The sequence below is a fragment of the Pan paniscus genome, chromosome 12 (assembly GCF_029289425.2).
Source record: "Pan paniscus chromosome 12, NHGRI_mPanPan1-v2.0_pri, whole genome shotgun sequence".
Lineage (NCBI taxonomy): Eukaryota > Metazoa > Chordata > Mammalia > Primates > Hominidae > Pan > Pan paniscus.
The window spans coordinates 114,034,333-114,053,950 of NC_073261.2; the positions used below are offsets into that span (position 1 = coordinate 114,034,333).

Here is a 19,618-nt window from a genome sequence, read left to right on the forward strand (position 1 = left end):
CCCAGATTACCTCTACTTTCAATGGAATATGAAAGTCTGTCTTTCTCTCTCTCTTAACAAGACAAACGTGTATTCAACCAAAGTATTTATTTATCCAATCAGATCCATTACTAGCAGGTTTTTTAAAATGGCCACAGGATTGAAGAGATGAAGTAACCGTCATCTGTAAGATTTGGCTAATGACAAGAGCAAGCAACATCCCTCCCACTCACATGCCTTGCTTCTTAGGGAGCTGCTGTTGTGGATGGAAGTGCTATTCTAGGGTATAAGTCCCCTTCAAGTACAAACATAATTTAGAGCTATCTTAGAAAAATCGTCACTCATATAACCTGGTTGTAAGTAAACTCAGGAAACTGAGGAAACGACATTGCTTTTGGTGTCAATGCAAAAAATTCCAGTGAGTCACATATGTACCCATTACTTCCTGTTATACACACACATGCACACCCATGTACAAAAACACATAGTGGAACCACATTACACACAAAGACAATATTCTTAAATGATGCAGATGAAATGAAAGTCACATAGAGTCAAAATGACCCTAGGTTATCCCTTCTTTGGTTGAACCCCCAGTGAAGCCGTTACATTGATTCCAGGATCCAGGTTGTGAGAAAGCAATGGACCTAGAAGGATTCGTGGTGAGGTGAGGGGCTTGTCCTCTCGAGGCAGCAGCCACTCATACCCACAGACAGAACTGCAGAGTCTCATTTTCCACCTAGGACACGCGCTCGCTGAGTGAAACAGTGGGGGAGTGTCTCCCGCTGCTCCCTCTTCATTTATCCCATTCTCTGTCTCTCTCTCTCTCTCTTTCTTTCTCTCTCTCTCTGTTGTCCAGAAAAATAGAACTACTATTACATATATATGTCCCAATAGTAATATTATTCTATATACTAATAGTTTTCTATACTTATATACTATTAGTAATCATATTCTATATACTAATGGATATATATAAAATATATATATCATATTAGCAATAGTATCTAGAATACTATAGAATATATATTCATTATATATGTATTATGGATATATATTTCCATTATATATATATTACAGACATGTATTTCCTTTTTTTATATGTATGTATATCATATATAGTATATAGTATATAATAGTATAATCTATATAGTAATGAATATATATCCATTATATAGTATATATGAATATAGAAAGAATATATACCCATTATATATTATATATGGATATCCATTAGTATATAGAATACCATATATGTATATATAGTGTATATGTAGTATATCTACCTGTAGATATAGATATATGGAACCTTCCTAAATGCAGAGTTATGTTGTATCTATTAAATAATGGATATATGTTATATATGTATATCCATTAGTATATAGAATACTATTACTATTGGATATATATTATAAATATTGTAATGGATCCATTATAATATATATCCATAAATATATAAAAATATATCTTTTATTTATAATTTTTATCCATTAGTAATAGTATTCTATATACTAATAGATATACATACTATATATATATGTGTGTGTGTATATATGTAAAATATATATCCTATTAGTAATAGTATCCTATATACTTATATATTAATGGATAGATCTCTCTGGAGCCAGGAAAGCCAATGGTATAATTTTAGTCTGAGTCCAAATGCCAGAGAACCAGACAAGCTAACAGTATAAGTTCCAGTCTGAGTCTGAGTCCAAAGGCAGAAGACCAATGTGGCAACTCAGAGTCAGGCAGAGGGAGGTGATCTTTCTTATTCCCCCTTCATGTTCTATCCAGGCCTTCAGTTGATTGTGTGAGACCCACTCATATGAAGAAGGGCATTGTGCTTTACTCAGTCTATGAATTCATCTCATCCAGAAACACCCTCACAGACACACCCAGAATGATATTTAACCAAATAATATCTGGGTACTGTGTTACCTAATCATATTGACACATAACATTCACGCACACTCTCTCTCTTTCTCCCACCTTTTGTCTCTCATTTTTAGAAGACAGAACATAGTTAAATTAACATTAAAAACCATAGTGCAAAGTGTATGCAACTCGTTTTGGGAGCTGAGAGGAGGAAGCCATGACTTTGCCTCAATTCGGGGCAGTGTCAGGGAAGACAACACAGAAGAATTCACTTTCAAGTACTCCTTGAAGGCTGAGCCTGTCAAGTGGGGAGGTTTGGTGGATGAGGGCAGCAGCCTGGCCAGTGCTAGGAGACTCTCTGTACATATGATCTGAATGAACTAATGGCTTCAACTGAAAGAATCTTCTCTCAGAGCAGTTGACATTTTCTTCAGATACGTTTTCTCCTCCTCTTACATGCCTCAGTTTCTCTCCAGGAAAGGCCTTGTGACCTCAAGAATAAAGTCCCACTTTATGGAAGAAAAGGTGCTGGTTCAGCAGCCAGACGATCTAAGTCTTACTGGATCACCTTGCACAAATTATGTGACCTCAACAAGTCTCTGCATCTTTATTTGTAAAAAAATAAATACATAAATTAAACCCACCACTGTTCAGTATTGATGTGATTTAAGAAGATGCACATGAGAGAGACTGTAGCTCTGTGCCCAACACAGAAAGATACTCATAAACATTTAGTCCCTCTCCCTCTCAGTGCATGGGTGAGCTGTCCCTACAGGGAGAAGGGAGCAGAGCCTCTGAGCCAACGCTAGAACTATTGGGGAGTGCAGAGGAGGAGGCAGCCCGACTCACACAAGAGATAAGAATGATGTGGAATGTGTTTTCTGAAAGCCACCTGGTGTGACAGGGAAGGAGGCCAAGCGTGGAGTGAAGAGCCTATCAGCCAAACCCCTCAGAGAGGAAAGGTCCCAGGCATTGGCGAGGAAAGCCAAAGTACCTCCCATCCCCACCCTGACTTCCCATGTTGCCTTGGTCCTGTTACTCATCAGAAGCTTGAAAGGGGAGCACACTCATCTCCTGATTACAGCATAGCACTGGGCAAGGGAGGAAGCAGAGGCCTCAAAGAGCCTGTTCTCCCTGGGCTACAAGGGCAGGTTCCAGCCTCGCAAGGCGGCCCCATACAAGGCGTCTTAGGGCTGGGAGCTCTTGTCTTCTTCTAACTGGCATCCCACCACATTCCGGTTTCCCCAGAAGGCCATCCAAAGACACATTCTTTAGAAAGCTCCATTCCTGGTAGTAACTGCTGAGAACAGAACTTTCTCCTCTTCCTGAGTTTGCTGCCTGGGGTCTGCTAGGCAGCTCCTCACCACAGAAGGGGCTCTCAGGAGACAGAGGTGCCAGCATGGTGGGGGGGTACCACCACTTGGGGCCTACAGAGGGGCTGCTATGCAGAGCTTAGGGAGGAGCCTACTCCTTTCCTGACAAGGACTCACATCCGACAGAACCAGCTCTGGTCTGTGAAGTCTCTCCAAGAAACCTGGACTCTGCCTCTCTATCCTGGCCAGGCCAGTCCGGCACCTGTCAACCAAGCGGAGCACCCTTGTCCTGCACGCTCTCCACATCCATGAAAGGGCCTTTCCAGACCCTGCACTCACATCAATGTTTTTCTCTCACTAAAGTTTTTCCTTTTAAAAATCTCTTATTAAGGTATGATTGCCTTATAAAAAGCTATACATATTTAATGTATCCATCTCAATGCATTTGGGGTAAATGTACAATCGCAAAACCATCACCATCAAGGCCACGAACCTATCCATCACCTCCCAAGTGTTTCCTCCCACCCCTTCTATCATTATTATTATTGGATTTTCTTTGTTTCATTTTCTGAGCTAAGAACACTTAATAAAAGATCTACCTTCTTAACAAAGAGTAAGTATACAAACAGTATCATTAACTGTAGGCACTGCCGTATAGTAGAACTCCAGAACTTACTTATCTTGCATAAAAGAAACTTGGTACTCTTTGACCATCTCTCATCAACCCCCATCAGCCCCAGGCAATCACCATTCTGCTCTGCTCCTGTGAGTTTGAGTGTTTTTGATTCCACGTTTCAATGAGACCTTGCGATATTTGTCTCTCTGTGTCTGGCTTATTTCACTTAACACAATGCCTCTAAGCTTTTGTTCATCTACGGCTTCTGCTCAGAATGCATTTTACACTTCTTTATTTATTAGAAATCTACTTATCTTTCAGGGCCCTTACCATTGCCTCATTCTGCCTCCAGCCTTCCCAAATGTACAGTCGTGTTTAGCCCTGCCCTTCTCAGCTTACACCTGCACTTCAGTTACGCCTATTTTTGTTGTATTCATTCACCCTACTATGTGATATAATGGAGTTGAGTGTTGATGTGTTCACCTCCCCATTGGACTGGATGCTCTTTGAGGAAAGGGAGCTCAGAGGAGGAGGAGAGAAGTGGGAGGAGTTCCCTTTGAAGTCCCTTAAGGGCAGGATTGGCATTAGAGTGAGGTAAGTAAAACATTTGTCTTGGGTGTGAATTTTAAGTATGCCAAAAACTCAGAAATCAAGATAAATATTTGAATGTGGCATATTTAAAAAAAAAGTCAAAGTTATGGCCAGGCGCAGTGGCTCACACTTGTAATCCCAGCACTTTGGATCACTTAAGGTCAGGAGTTTGAAACTGGCCTGGCCAACATGGCAAGACCTATCTCTACTAAAAAAAAAAAAAATTAGCCGGGCATGGTGGCAGGTGCCTGTAATCCCAGCTACTCTGGAGACTGAGGCAGGAGAATTGCTTGAACCTAGGAGCTGGAGGTTGCAGTGAGCCAAGATCGTGCCATTGCACTCCGGTGTGGGCAACAGAGCGAGACTCCATCTCAAAAACAAACAAACAAAAAATCAAAATTAATTCAAAACTCCAAGATAAATATAATATTGAATTTTGTGTTTTTTAAAACCAGGCTGTTGTCATACTTTGTAGCCCTCCCTCACTGTGCAGTGGGAACAATCATTTCCCGTCAGTCCATGGTTCCAAGGCTTTGTGGTCCTCACAGTCCCTCCTGGGTGAGCTTAGGAGGAGGGTTAAGCACGGCGCAAGAACAGACTGGACAATACAGGGCTTTTGTAAAGTCATTTTCATAAAATTTCAAATCTTTTTTAGCTTTTTCTATATGGATCAAAATATGGTAGAATATTTTGATAAGTATTTATGGGGCACACATTTTTCCATCGTTTCTTTTGGCTCAGGCACTGACATGACTGTGCAGCTAAGCTGCAGAAAGTACACTTACTCTAGGATTTACTACGCAGAGATTTATGTCAGCAGAAAAGGACCCTGAGGACTCCACTCCCCCGCCACTAGTCAGAGAGTCTCGATCCAAGAAGTCTGCCTAGACGTACATTATTCAAATATTTTGTTGAGAATTTGTTCTGAACCAGGCACTGTACTACATAGTTCAGAAATTGATACATTTCCTGATAAATGCCCTGCCCTCCCAATGCTTCCAGTTTCCCATACTTTTTTGTGTGTCACTGGGAGGGGTTGAGGCAGGGGATAAAGAGATGGAGAGTAAAAGACAATCATACTATGGCGTCACGAGTGTGAAAGGGACAACAGGAATGCAGAGGAGTCAGGAGCCACACATTCTGCCTTCTCCGGCCGAGGCAATGTTACTAGAAAGGGCAGTGAGACAGGACAGATAGGGGAGCAGGTGTTACTAGCAAATGCACAAGCAGGTAGGCAGTAGTGGTCCTCCTCACTCACTCCAGGGGAAAGGGGGGCCTTGGTGGCATATGGAGACTCCCAGAAGCAAGAAGAGGCTGTGTGAGTTCAGAGATCTCAGTCTGGCTGTCCCTTAAGGTAGGAGAGTAGAGTTTGGGGCTCTCTGATTCCCACTAAGGAAACTGGACCTGAGTTGCTGGGGTGTAACTCTTCCAAGGAGCTCAGAACAAAACAGTGACATGGTCAGTTGTGCATTCCAGTTGCCTCCAGGCCCACTGAGGGTGTGAAGCAGGGTGGGACTGGCTGGAGAGGAGGGAGAGCAGCAGACTGGCCTGTTGGAGACATGCTCCCTGGTAATGAGAGGAAATAGAAAATGTAATTAACATGTCTGCCACCAGAAACAAGAGCTAAATCTATTACTCTCCTCCTCCCGCTTCCATTATGAATTATTGTGTTTCAATTACAATTTCAAAAGTATTTCCTTAAGGAAATATGTTAGGGTTCATCAATGGGAAAAGAGGGAATGGAACCATGAAAGTTTAATTTATTGCAGTGCCTGCTTTTAGAAAAGGAAGAAGAAGATGAAAGAGAGAGCGGAAAGGCAGGCAAATTGAGAGGAGTTGGACTGGGTCACCTGCACTAGGCAGAGAGCAGCTGGGCAAGAGATGCTGGAGGTGCCTGAATATTTATGGAGTCAGTTCACAACATCTGATGATGGAAGAGGCAAGTGTACCATTTCATTTCTGGCTCCTTTTAGTCTGCTCCCTTGTCCTTCTGCAACAATTTAAAGACGAGAGTAAGCTTGGTCTGAAGGAGAGCCATGTTCTGCTCTGTCACCAGGCTAGATGCTGGGACGCAAGGGTGTAAATGAGCAGGATGTGGCCCCGCCCTTAAAAAGCTCACAGTCTAGCAGTGAAGGGAAAGGAAGCTGAAACAACAAGAAAGGAAGTGTGGACAAAAGAGCTTCTACTTGGGGCTGCAAGAGCAAGCCCATGCCATTCGGTAGGTAGGATGCCAGGCCGAAGAAATAAATGATTTGTCAGGCTCTGATTCACACGTGAGGCAAGAATTCTCTCAGGGGAGAGACATTTCCAATGTCTTTGGAAAGGATGGAGGCATTCAAGGTGCATTCATTCACTCATTCACACGTTAACATGTAACTGGGAACTCAACCAAGAATAAGCCTCAGCCTTCTCCTTGAGGATAGTGGGCTACTGGGAGAGACAAATCAGGAATAATTACAAAGCCAGGAGGTTGGAGCCAAGATGGTGATATGTGTAAGGTGTTACAGGATCTCAGACGAAGAGCAGTGAATTCTGTCTGGGAGGAAACCAAGTTTCCAGGAGAAAGAGAGCCTTGAAGTGAGTCTTCAAGGAAACTAGAAGTTTTCCTGGTAAATGAATAAGAAAAAGGCAGAGAACGTGTCCTGGCTAAAGCTGCAGCCCAGGCTGAGGCAGAAAGACAAAAGCAGCATGGTGATTCCAGGGAGCCCTGGATTGATGTGGGGAGAGAAAGGAGGAGAGTCAGGCCGGGTCCGGAGGGCAGAGGGCCATGCACTGGAGCTTGGATTTCATCTTGATGACACTGGAGAACTCATGGGTGTTATTCAGCATGAGCATGACATGTGGGTTCTAGAAAGACTACAAGGGTGGTTCCCTGCAGGATGGCCAGGAGAGGAGGGAGACTGGTGTTCTAGAGTCTGCGGGAATCCACAGCAGTCAAACGAGAGAGACTTCTGTCCAGAGACACATTATCCCTGCAGTCCACACGTGGGGCGAATGCCTGGGAAACAACTGAATTTAGGGAGAGGAAAGAGAAACACATTGTTTCTTTCTTAATTAGGAGCTGATTCGTAATTACTTCCACCCCATTTCTTTTTATTTTCACCTATTGACTTTGTTTGATCCCTAAATCAACCCTGCAAGACAACCAGCATGTTCCCCTTTTAGAGGAGGGGAAGCTAAACCTCAGAGAAGTTCAAGATTGTTTAAGGCTTTGCATAAAGTGAGTTGTGGACATGGAAACAGAACTCATGTCTTTCTCACTTCAGAAACAGGACTTCCTTCCTTCCTTCCATCCTCCCTTCCTCCCTTCCTCTCTTCCTCTCTCGCTCAACCCCAGCACTTTGGGAGGCCGAGGTGAGTGGATCGCCTGAGGTCAGGAGTTCAAGACCAGTCTGGCCAACATGGCAAAAGCCCATCTCTACTACAAATACAAAAAATTAGCCGGGCGTGGTGGCAGGTGCCTGTAATCTCAGTTGCTCAGGAGGCTGAAGCAGGAGAATTGCTTGAACCTGGGAGGTGGAGGTTGCGGTGAACTGAGACCATGCCACTGCACTCCAGCCTGAGCAACAGAGCAAGACTCCAAAACAAAAAAACAAAAAAAAGAAAGAAAGAGAGAAAGAAAAGAAATTAAGGTGTTTGGTAAGGCATACGACCACTGCCTAATGGAAGACAGACATCTGAATAAGCTCCCAGGGGAGGAGGGCTAGATAGACGTAGGGCTATGTCCTAGTGTTCATGCAGGACAGAGGAAGCAACATCCCCCTCTGTCTAGGGGTTCAGGTAAGGCTTTGGGAAGGAGGTGATATTTGCTTTGACGATGCATAGGAATTCTCCAATTGCAAAACACTTTCTTAAGCACAGAAATTCACCACAAGCTTTACTTAGTGAAGAATCTACCTTGATCCCATGATGAGTCAGACTGGAATTCCCTTTCATTTGCAGCTAGTTCACTGGTTTGCTGCTGAAGCTTTTCGTGGTGACCTTCTCTTTTTCATTCTCGGATGTGCTTCATTCTGGCCACTTTTCTTGCCTAAAAAGCCCACTCCAAGTCTACATGAGTGCCTGCACAAGGCCACCAAAAACAGGTGGGTATGCCTGAGTGGAGTGGCCTAAAATGTATGTGCACCTCCACACTTACCTTCAGGGACTGGAGATAATGCCCTCAAAAAGAGCAGTCAGACAAGTCAATTCCAGTCCACTCTAAGCAGCAGCCAGAGAGGCAACTCCCTGAGCACAGGGGGAAGCAGCCCAACGTTGTAAAAGGATGCAGGCGAATAATTAAGTCACCGTTTACAAGAAATTCTAATCTTAGGGCAGTTCAAGGTAAAGACAGACACCAGCCAGGGACAGCCAAAAGCAACATTGCCAGAACATTTGGAGACAGGGCCTTCAGCCAGACACTGTTTTTTCTCTAAATACTGTCACCAAAAACTCAGTCAGAAAGTTTCTCTGTCCCCTGAGCAACCCCAGTATATTAGCAATAAAATAGTAAAAATAATTACTATGATATAGGATTGCCTCCTACGTGCTAGTCATTTGTTTATATTATTTAATTTTATGCCTCACCCACTGTCCCCCCAAAATATCTAAGTAGATATTATTACAGAAAAGGAAACAGAGAGGTTGGGTAATTGGCTGAAGTCACACAGTTAATAAGGAACAGAATTAACTTATGTCTAGAATGTGAACTCAAGACTCTCTGCTTTTCAGATTCTTATTTTGTTTTGCCAAGCAGAAAAACTGTTTTGACAGACCAAGGTTTTATTTATTTCTGAATCACTACATCCAGATGAATGCATCACAAATATTTGGGGCTACCAAGATTTTTCTTCAAATGTGGTGAAAAATATGGTCAGACTTTCTCCCCAGAAACTGCACATATGCAAATGGGAAGTTTTCTGTAAAATGTCAGGGTATTCACAGAGTTTTTTGGAAAACAGTCTGCGAACTTCAGGTTAAGAAACCCCGATGAAAATCTTTTTTGTGAATTGATTTGGAATTATAGTTTGCAACCCTAAGTCATCATCCCCAGCAGGGCTTTGCGATCTGCCTGGGGCCTCCCTTACAGTTTCTACTCCTTCTCCAGTTCACTCTGGTGCAGAAAGTGGACCTGCTGGCCAACCAGATTCAGAGGGGACATACCCAGCTGTCACAGAGAGTTCTAGGTTGCTCTAATCTCACATTTCATTGAGAGCTGGGGCATTTTACCTCTGATATCACCTGTGGCTTATCCAACTGTCCAGAGGCTGGGGAAACCCTGCAAGTTCCGCGACCCGTTTTCACATTACTGATGGCAGAGATGAGAAGACAATAAATTTCTAACTTCTCACCATTTCCCAGACATGCCTTGCTCTTTCATGGCTCCAGGTCTTTGTACTTGTGTTTCCCTCTGCCGAAAGCATGTGTTCTTCTCCTAGCAAAGCCTATTCCTCGTTCGCAGGAGTGGAACATCACCTCCATTTGGGCATCACCTTCTCTTGGATGCCCTCCTTGACCACTCTGCACCCTACACTGCACACCATCAGTCATCGCCTTTCTTCTCCCTTTGTGAACCTGCACCTGCCCACACCCTGCCCCAGTCACTCGTGTGATACTGCCCCATCAGTGAGAATGACGCTTCTGTCCCCCGAGGGTGCCACAGAACCTGATCTATAGGAAGTATTGAATAAATGTTTGCTAAAAAGCAGAATGAACAGTTGGAGGGAGCTGGTGGAAATTCCTTTGAGGCAAAGTGCTGATCTATCTAGAAACTTTCTTAAAGTGGTATTCCCTTAAAGCATTTTGGTGGATATTAGTCATTGTCATTTTAACCTCAATTAATGTGTTTTAAATGAGTTTTTCATTTGTTTGGTTTCTGTTTGTTTGGTTTTTGGCAATGTAGGACTTTTTGACCTCAAGTCCTGAGATAGTTTTCCCTCAAATTCCTTGGAATTTGTCATCAGGATGTTCACCAGGAAAGGCTGTTTTTGAATCAAATATGCCCTTTGAGAGATTCTCAAATTGGAAACTCTATTTAAGACAGGAAATTCTTATTTGAGCACACACGTGTGTGTGTGTGTGTGTGTGTGTGTGTGTGTGTTCAAATAAGAATTTGGGGTTGTCTGTCTTTGATATTTAAAAGTATCTTTCAAGTATTTTCCCAGGCCTTTTGTACTATCATGTTATCAACAATCCCGTCTATCCTTTATTTTATGGTTTCCAGAATAGAACACAAAATAAATGAGAAGCTACATTGTGTGTTAAGTTTTGTGTGATATAACAAAAAAGGTTTTAAGCAGTTTGTTTTGCTTGGTTTCTTTTGCAAACAATCTTATTCTCTCTCTTTCTCCCCTGCTCCCATATTGTCTCAAGTTAATGAAAGACCCTAGGTTTGAAGAGATTACAAGACAAGTCATCAGAACAACCTGTGGGCAGTGTAATGAAGCCTGGCAGTCATCACAGCTATCACTGCTTTAAAATATTAAGTATGATGCACAGTAGCATCAATTTTTAAAATGTGGTCCTGGTATTTCTGGCAGATCCTGAGATCTTTCTAGGAAGCCAATGAGGTAAAAAACATTTTCACATTAGCATGAGCACGTTATTTACCATTTTCACTGTGTGGACATCCACAATGATGGTGTAAAAGTAATGGTGGGTAAAACTGGGTGCCTCAGCACGAATCAAGGAGGTGGCACCAAACTGAAAGAGCAGTTGTCATTGTATTCTTCAATATTACACATTCACAGTAAAACAAAACAAAAAAGCAAAAAACAAACAAACAAAAACAATGCCCCAGCTTTACCTAAAACTATCCTTGCTGAAGCAATGGAAGTTATTAACTTAATTCAGTTTCATCCCACAGGTCTTCTTACTACTCCGTGTGATGAAATGGAAGGCACTCACACTGGTCACAGTGGTCATCTCAAGGAAAAGTACTTGTGCATCTGAGTTGCAAGCTAAACTAGCAGCATTTCTCCTGGAATGCATTTTTTTTTTTTTTTTTTTTTTTTTTTTTACAGAAAAGAATGAACAAGTGTCAGAAAAGAATGTTTATTCAGATTTGGATATTTTAAAGACAGTTTATCAAAAATAAACTAAGTGAGCCTGCCACTTCAAAGAACACAACCGACAAATTGTTGTCAATAATACTTGTCACGTTTTTAAGCAAAAATCAGTTAGGAAGCTTCTGTCTACAAGCATCAGCTTGACTTTTACCTAATGTATACTATAAAACATCGAGCCTCACACAGATATGTAGTGAGAAAAGGTGGAAGTATTTTAATAGCCTTTTTAGATAATTAGTTTAGATAACTAATAATTTAGGAGATAATAATTATTCTCCTTTGATACTGCACTAAAAACTGGCATGTAGTAGTTTTTTAAATAGTTGTTGGAATGTGGAATTTGAAGCCACATAAGTGATTTTTTTTTTTTCTTTTTTGAGATGGAGTCTCACTCTATCTCCCAGGCTGGAGTGCAGTGGCGCGATCTTGGCTCATTGCAACCTCTGCCTCCCAGGTTCAAGCCATTCTCCTGCCTCAGCCTTCTGAGTAGCTGGGATTACAGGCGTGTGCCACTACACCCAGCTAATTTTTGTATTTTTGGTAGAGATGGGGTTTCACTGTGTTGGCCAAACTGGTCTTGAACTCGTAACACCGCCCAGCGGTTGATCTGCCTGCCTCGGCCTCCCAAAGTACTGGAATTACAGGCGTGTGCCGTTGTGCCTGGCCATAAGTGATTTTTTTTCATATTTTATTACATTACTTCATATACTTCAACCAAACAACATATCACAACATACTGAAGGCAAAAGCAGATAGAAAATTCGGTCATTTTATATTAAAGCTGACTTTATAAATTTATAAAAGTATAAAACAATATATATCTTCTCACTCATTTTTATTTTAAAAATAGTTACTTTATTAAATTACGTTATTTATGTTAATATGTAATAGGCTTATATTGTCATATTTGCATGCATTCATATATATTTTTAACTGTCTCAGTTTTAGTTGCTCATACAGAACATAATTAGTAGATATAACCCATACAAACAGAAGCTCTTTGGGGTCCTCAGTAGTTTTAAAGAGAGTAAAAGCATTCTGTCATCAAAAAGTTCAAAAACCATTGCACTCTAACAATCTTTGAGCTTGCAAAAATTACCTCAAAAAGCCATTTTCAGTATGGAATGAATGGGTGTGATGGCCCAGTTTCCAATACCTACCATCATTTAGCCCCCATTCCTTTTGAGCTAGTCCAGAGAGGTGTGGCTGGTAGGCGGAGAGTTGAGGCCTACAGAGCTCTGGTCATTTATCTAAAATATAGTTCTAACTCTAAAATGGACAAAGGCTAATAGCTGCACATTTGTCCTATAAGACAGAGCCCCAGTATTAGGTGGTTGTGTGTATCTCTTTTCCATAGCATCAACCCTGTATCTCAGTGTAGGTAGCATGTCATCTTCTAGAAAGGTAACTTGATACAGACCCAGGCTTGAAGATAAGAGCACCGGATTCTCTTCTCAGACTCACCATTAACCAGTCTTATGACCTGAGCAGTCTCTCTCTCTGGACTTCAGTGTCCTTATTCACAAAAGGCAGATGTTTGGTAACTGGACCATACGCTCTCTAAGATATTTTTCAACTTGGAAATTCTATGAATCAATTTGGAGAAATATTTGAAAGACAATAAGAATAACAGTTGACTTTTATATGGTATTTTATACTTGCTAAATTACTTTTCCTTCCAAATTCTTGCCTGGTGTTAATTTCACGGCAATTGAGATTAAGGATTCCAGAGGCGATAGACTGGTATTGAGTTCTGATGTGTCACTAACCAGCTGTGTGGCCTTGAGTAGGTTATTTAACCCATCTACAGCTCAGAGAGTTGATAAGGTGATTAAATGAGGTAAGGCATGCACAGTATTTAGAATAGATTCCGGCCTATGTTACACACACAGTAACTATTATTAACACCTGATTCAATGTATTGTAATTGTATGTTCACATGTCTCTCTCCCCTCCTAGACTATGAACTCCTTATAGATGAAGACCTCATCCTGCTCATCACTGCATTCCTAGCATAGTGCCTAGGTCATCATCAGTACTCAGTAAATGCTCATTAAATGGAAGAGTGGATGACTTATGTGATAGTTTAAATCATTGTCCAGTATATATTCAGTTCTCAATACCTCCTTCTTTGGGGAGAGTTTAATTTTCCATGTTATTTGGGTTGATCCATGAGATTTCAGAGGGCTTAAATGCACATGTATAGTTTGGCTTGAGTCTTGTGCTCTGATGATAATGGTGATGAGGATAATCCATGAGAATTGTCATCCAGGTAGCCAGTGCTTCTTTAGCATGGGCCCCAGAATGACAGAGACAGTGTAGCAGATAACCATGCTCTGAAGAAGAGCCTTCTAGCCAGTACCACCCCTAATCACAGACAGCTCTCCCAGGCAGTGCCGTATTTTTTCACGGCATCATGTGAGATTAAGCTACCAGAATTTTGCTGATTTGGGGTGAACAGAATTGTTTATATATAGACAGGTCTCCACACGAAATATTCCTGTGTTGTCCATACACTCCAAAAGCTGCCCTGCCAAGAGCCAAGGCCATCCTAGACCACCTCATATTGACCTGAAGACTCATGAGTACAAGAATACATGTCTGTTGCTAAATGACTGAGATTTGGGGATGGTTTTAAAAATGACAGTAATGTGGCAATCATAGATAGATTGATACAACTGTACAATCTATGAGGTAATTGTTATTGTTCTTCCCATTTTAAATGTGAGAAGATTAACAAAGGGGATATCATCTAGAATGCACTTGTTCGCTAATAATAGAAAACAGCTCAAATTGTTATACAGGATAATAGAACCCAAAAAGGCAGAGGTAGTGCAAAGAGAGCTCCTGATGAAGCTGAGCCAGTGGGTCCCCAGGGTCACCAGGATCCCATTTCTGTATATCTATTCATATTGCCTTTTGCCATGACAGTTTCATCTTCGAGCTGCTATGGGCTCATCTGTGCACATCTGCACAGGCAGAGTTCCTAGAGCCTGCACCCTCTCTACAAGGTCCTCAAGACTCACTCTGAGCAGACCCTCTAGGGTCAACACCAGTCCTTATCCATTCCCAATTCTACCCTGTGTATGTGTGTTTTTAATCATCACTCACTTATTTAACAAATATTTATTGAGTGCCTTCTCTGTCAGGTACTTTTCTATGTAGTGGGAATACACTATTGAATGAGGCAGGAATAGTCACTGTGCACGCGGAAGTTACATACTCTATATTGTATATAATAATACAGACAAATAGGCTAGGGAGAGAGGGAGCTAGATAATTATATATACAGAAACCTAATGATGGCTATCATTTACCAAGACCAAAAGCAGGCATTACGCCAGAGGTTATTAATTCAATCTTCAAAATAATGTTACAAGATAAGACTTATTGTTCACATTTTTATCATTAACAAAATGGTACACAGCAAAAATGAGTAATTTACTAGGCTCAAACAACAAGGCTAAATTTATAATTTTTTGTTACTCATCTGCCATGCACATTGCCTGTCATACATGAAAAATCCTGTTCCTCTTTGGATTAACTATAATTCCCATACCAAATGATGTTAGAATAAACTATCCTTTATTAGTTTTATTAATTTAGTTAAATCCCTTAGAATGCTTTGGCTAAATACAAAGTGCTTAGAACCTCATATGTTAATCAATTTTTCAAAAATAAAACATTGTCTGTATCTGTAGATACATGTATATCATTGGTGTTACTATTACCCAGACAATTTTAACTTTTCCCATATATTATTGTAGTTATCCTTACCTTCTTTAATTTATTTTTAAAAATTAATGCGTTGTTATTATAGAAATTTTGAAAAGAACCCAAAATTAGGAAAGTGTAGAAAAAAATTATCCACAGTCTAACAACTTGTAAGCAACAACTAGAGGCTTAGTTTTCCTAGTTTTTTCCTCCATACTGTATTTTCACAAAAATAAGATTATATGCTACATACTATCTTGTATTGTACTCCTTAAGCTTATTATTATACCACCCAATTTTATATGTTATTATAACTTTGCTAACCTTATTTTCTATGTCATAATGCTAGTGTATAAAATATGCCATAATTTTATTAGTCATTCTTTCCCTGTTGGACACTTAGATTCGATGACTAATAGATCTATTTTAACTTCTTCCTATGAGGACAAAAAGTATTTTTATTTATTTATTCAATCTTAATTTATTTTTGCAATGGCAAATTAAAGAAGAAAAGACAAATTGTGTTGAGACATGCCTAGGTTTTTCGCTGTCTACATGTCTAAATCTAAACTCATCAGCTTATTCCAGAAAAAAAAAAAAAAAACCACATTGTTTCTCTTACACCTCCTCCCTTGGTTAAGGTTCCCTATTTTTCAGACTGCCCTGGCTCAGAAAAGCCCAGTCAGCCTGACTTTTTGCCCCTCGAACATTAAAATCTAATCAGTCTCCAAGGCCATTCAGCCCTTCTTTCAGAGTACAGTAACGTTACATCCCCTGCTCCTCCGATTTTCCGAGTGAGTATCTAAAGTCGGGCTCCTTTGTCTCATGTTTTCTTTACTTATGAGCCAGGGTCACGACTGAAATAACTCTATATTTGCATGCGGTCAATGCTGGATGAGTACTGGACACGTGCTTGCTGAATAAGCATCACCTTTACCTTGTATTGATTTTAAACATGAATACTATCCCATGCCTCCTCTAAAGGCTTGTTGAGCACAAAAATCATGAACTAATAAAAAAAACAGCTAACAATTTTTAAAAGCCTACTATGTACCAGGAACTATTCTGAGTGTTGCACATAGTTTTTCTTTAGTGCTTTAACTGCCCTACCTATAAAGATCACCATTCGTTTCATAAGCGAGGATACAGAAAAACAGTATGATTTACACAAAGTTCCATGATAACTGTGGGAGATGGACTTTTAACTGCAGGTTATCTGGCTAAGCATAGCTCTGTCACCGTGCCTGGCCCCATGCATTGACTATTAGATTAAATCATGAAGAATGCGACCTACAAGGTGAGCCCCAATCGTATCATGGTTATGCCAAAGAATGTTTATGAGCAGTGAAGTTTGGGATGCCAAGAGGTTCAAATGAAAGAGAAATGTATTTTCCAGTTTTCTATAAAAAATGTTTCCCAATAGTGTGTCATCGTGGTTTTATTTTCTGGCGTTATTGTAAAAGTCTCAGTTTCTGGTGGAGATGTTTGCTTGGGTCATAACAGAGTGCATGCTCTCCTTGCATTGTGATGGAACTGAAAGCTGTAGCCCAGGAGCTGAAAGCACGAGTATTGGTTTCAAGCCACTTAACCTCACATCTCATCAGGATACTTACTAACTTTGTGGCATTGGGAAAGTTGTTTAATCTCTCTAAGACTTAGCTTCCTCATAGTTAAGATAAGAGTATTTATACCTACCTAATAGGTCTCGGCATAGGCGAGAGAAGGAATAAAGAAAATAATAAATGAAACATACAACCACCATGCCTGGCACATGGCACATGTTACATACTATTTTTTTGTGGTGATGACTCCATGACTTCCTGCTTTTTCAACAGTTATCCCTACTGGTGCTTGTATCAGTCCATGAACAGCACTTACTAGATAATTATTGTACACTTAGTTGATAGAGAAGGGAGAAATTATAAACAGAATGCATGGATGTACAGGGACATGGGACTAAAAAACAATGAGGAACTGTGAGTAAATTGTCATCTTTCAACCTCATATCATGAACATAAGAGATGCCCTTAAATATTTTGTAATCAACAGTTAATTTTTTGATAAATATGCATTACTGTATATATTGCAGACATACGTGTTCACACACCCAAAACAATGCATAAGTTACCATTCCTGGTCCCTCTCTTGTTTTAAAAAATACATTTTGGAAGATATTAATTACCTTCTTGCTTGTAACTAGTCAGGCAAAAAAATAAATAAATAAAGATTCTTCATGATTAATTATGATGTTGGCTTCATATTGAGCTTAGAATAGCCTGTCTCTCCAAAGAACTCTTCTTGGTATAAAAGACATAAACTCCGCATAAAATAGTTTTTAAAAATCATCTTTTCAAATAGGTGGCTGGGCTGGCAAGAAAATAAGATAAATGTTTAAAGTCCAGAGATTAGGAGAAACACAAAAGCAGAGAGGTTCATATGAGCTCTGGCAATATTTTCCGATCCCTGGTGGGCTAGTACCTGACTCTCAACAGCCACACATGCACTTGAGGACGAGTAAACAAAAGCTGAGCACAAACCCAAATGCTAATAGTCTTATAGGGTGAACCAGTAAGAGAGAACCATCCCATAGATAGAAGCTTAGAGGTAACTGTCTGACTTCATCCCCTTGGGTCTGGGTGGAAAGAAAAAGTTCCTGTATAGTTTTTAAGCCAAATACTAAGATTCATAAGAGCCTGGGGCCAGTCAGTTTCCACAATTACATCTGAAAAGTTCTCTTTACTGTTTTTATTTTCTTAATAAAGTATTTGACTTGTGACTATATATAAATAAAATCATATTCAAGTATTATTATATAAAATATAATAATATTTACATGTATATAGTGTTTTGTCTTGTTCCTTGTGTACTGTGCACCATCTTGTCAAATCCTGAAAATGCACCTTAGTCTAGAACTCAGGTCTCTTGAGCTCCATTGTACATCCTGCTGATCAACATCAAGACAATCTAATTGAATCATTTGATATTTTAAAATGAAAGAAAACAGAATCTGTACCAGAAGCTGTAGCAAATGTAGAAGTAATGAGTCTTCCCTGCCCTCAAGATGCTTACAAGTAATGCCTGCAGCAAAAGAATGTCATGAAGGATGTAAGAGTGTTTCAAATAGTGAGACATAGTCACGACATGGCCTCTGGCTGATTTTATAAGAAAAAGAGTTATGATGAAGGTGGAATTTACTATGCATCTTCAAGTAAAAAAGCACCATCTATATGAGACAACAAGAAACTAATTTCAAATATAATAATAGGTAGTTTCAAGGTAAAATTGTGTAAAAGATACATCACACAAACACAAATAAAAAGAAAGCTGGCCGGGCACAATGGCTCACGCCTGTAGTTCCAACACTATGGGAGGCCGAGGTAGGTGGATCACGAGGTCAGGAGTTCAAGACCAGCCTGACCAACATGGGGAAACCCCATCTCTACTAAAAATACAAAAATTATCTGGGCATGGTGGCACATGCCTATAATCCCATCTACTCTGGAGGCTGAGTAAGGAGAATCGCTTGAACCCGGGAGGCGGAGGTTGCAATGAGCCGAGATCGTGCCATTGTACTCCAGCCTGGGCAACACTCCATCTCATAAAAAAGAAAAAAAGAAAAAAGAAAAGAAAGCTGTTGTGGCAATATCAATATACACAAAATAGACTTCAGCACAAAGAAAAACACCAAGGTTAATGTGGAATATTAAAAAATGAGAAAAAGTCACAATAGTCCTAAATGGATTTGTATCCGATAAGAGAGCATCAAAACTAAAAGAAAAAAATAGACAAATCGAGAATAATAGCTTGTGACTGCAAAAATCTTCCCTCAATAATTGACAAAGCAAAATAAAAGAAAATTGCACAGGATGTAGAAGAATGAACAACATTAACCAACTGGATCTAACTGACAATTACAGAACATTCCACCCAAGCAACAGCAGAGTACACATTCTTTTGTTGCTGTTGTTGTTGAGACGGAGTCTTGCTCTGTCACCCAGGCTGGAGTGCAGTGGTGCGATCTTGGCTCACTGCCACCTCTGCCTCCCAGGTTCAAGCAATTTTCCTGCCTCAGCCTCCCAAGTAGCTGGGACTACAGGCACGTGCCGCCATGCCCAGTTAATTTTTTTTTTAATTTTTAGTAGAGACGGGGTTTCCCCATGTTGGTCAGGCTGGCAGAGTACATGTTCTTTTCCAGTGTGTGTAGAACATGAAGCAAGAGAGACCATTTCTTGGGTCATAAAGCAAACCTTAACAAATAATTAAATAATACAAAGTATGTTCTTGAACCATGCATTCGTTTGCTAGGGCTGCTGTAACGAAACCACAGACTGGGTGGCAAAAACTATAGACTGGGTAGCTTAAGCAACTTAATGGTCTTTTCTCACAATTCCAGAGGCTAGAAGTCCAAGATCAAGGGGGTGGCAGGTACAGTTTTTTCTTACTTCTCTCTACTTGGCTTGAGGATGGCCTCCTTCTCTCTG

At 40.4% G+C, this 19,618-nt stretch overlaps 1 long non-coding RNA gene across 1 annotated transcript in view; it reads right to left on the minus strand.

Annotated features, from left to right (window-relative positions):
* LOC130541243 (uncharacterized) overlaps nt 1-19,618 on the minus strand; it is a 573,869-nt gene that overhangs the window by 87,841 nt on the left and 466,410 nt on the right. The gene's annotated exons all lie outside the window — the stretch shown is intronic.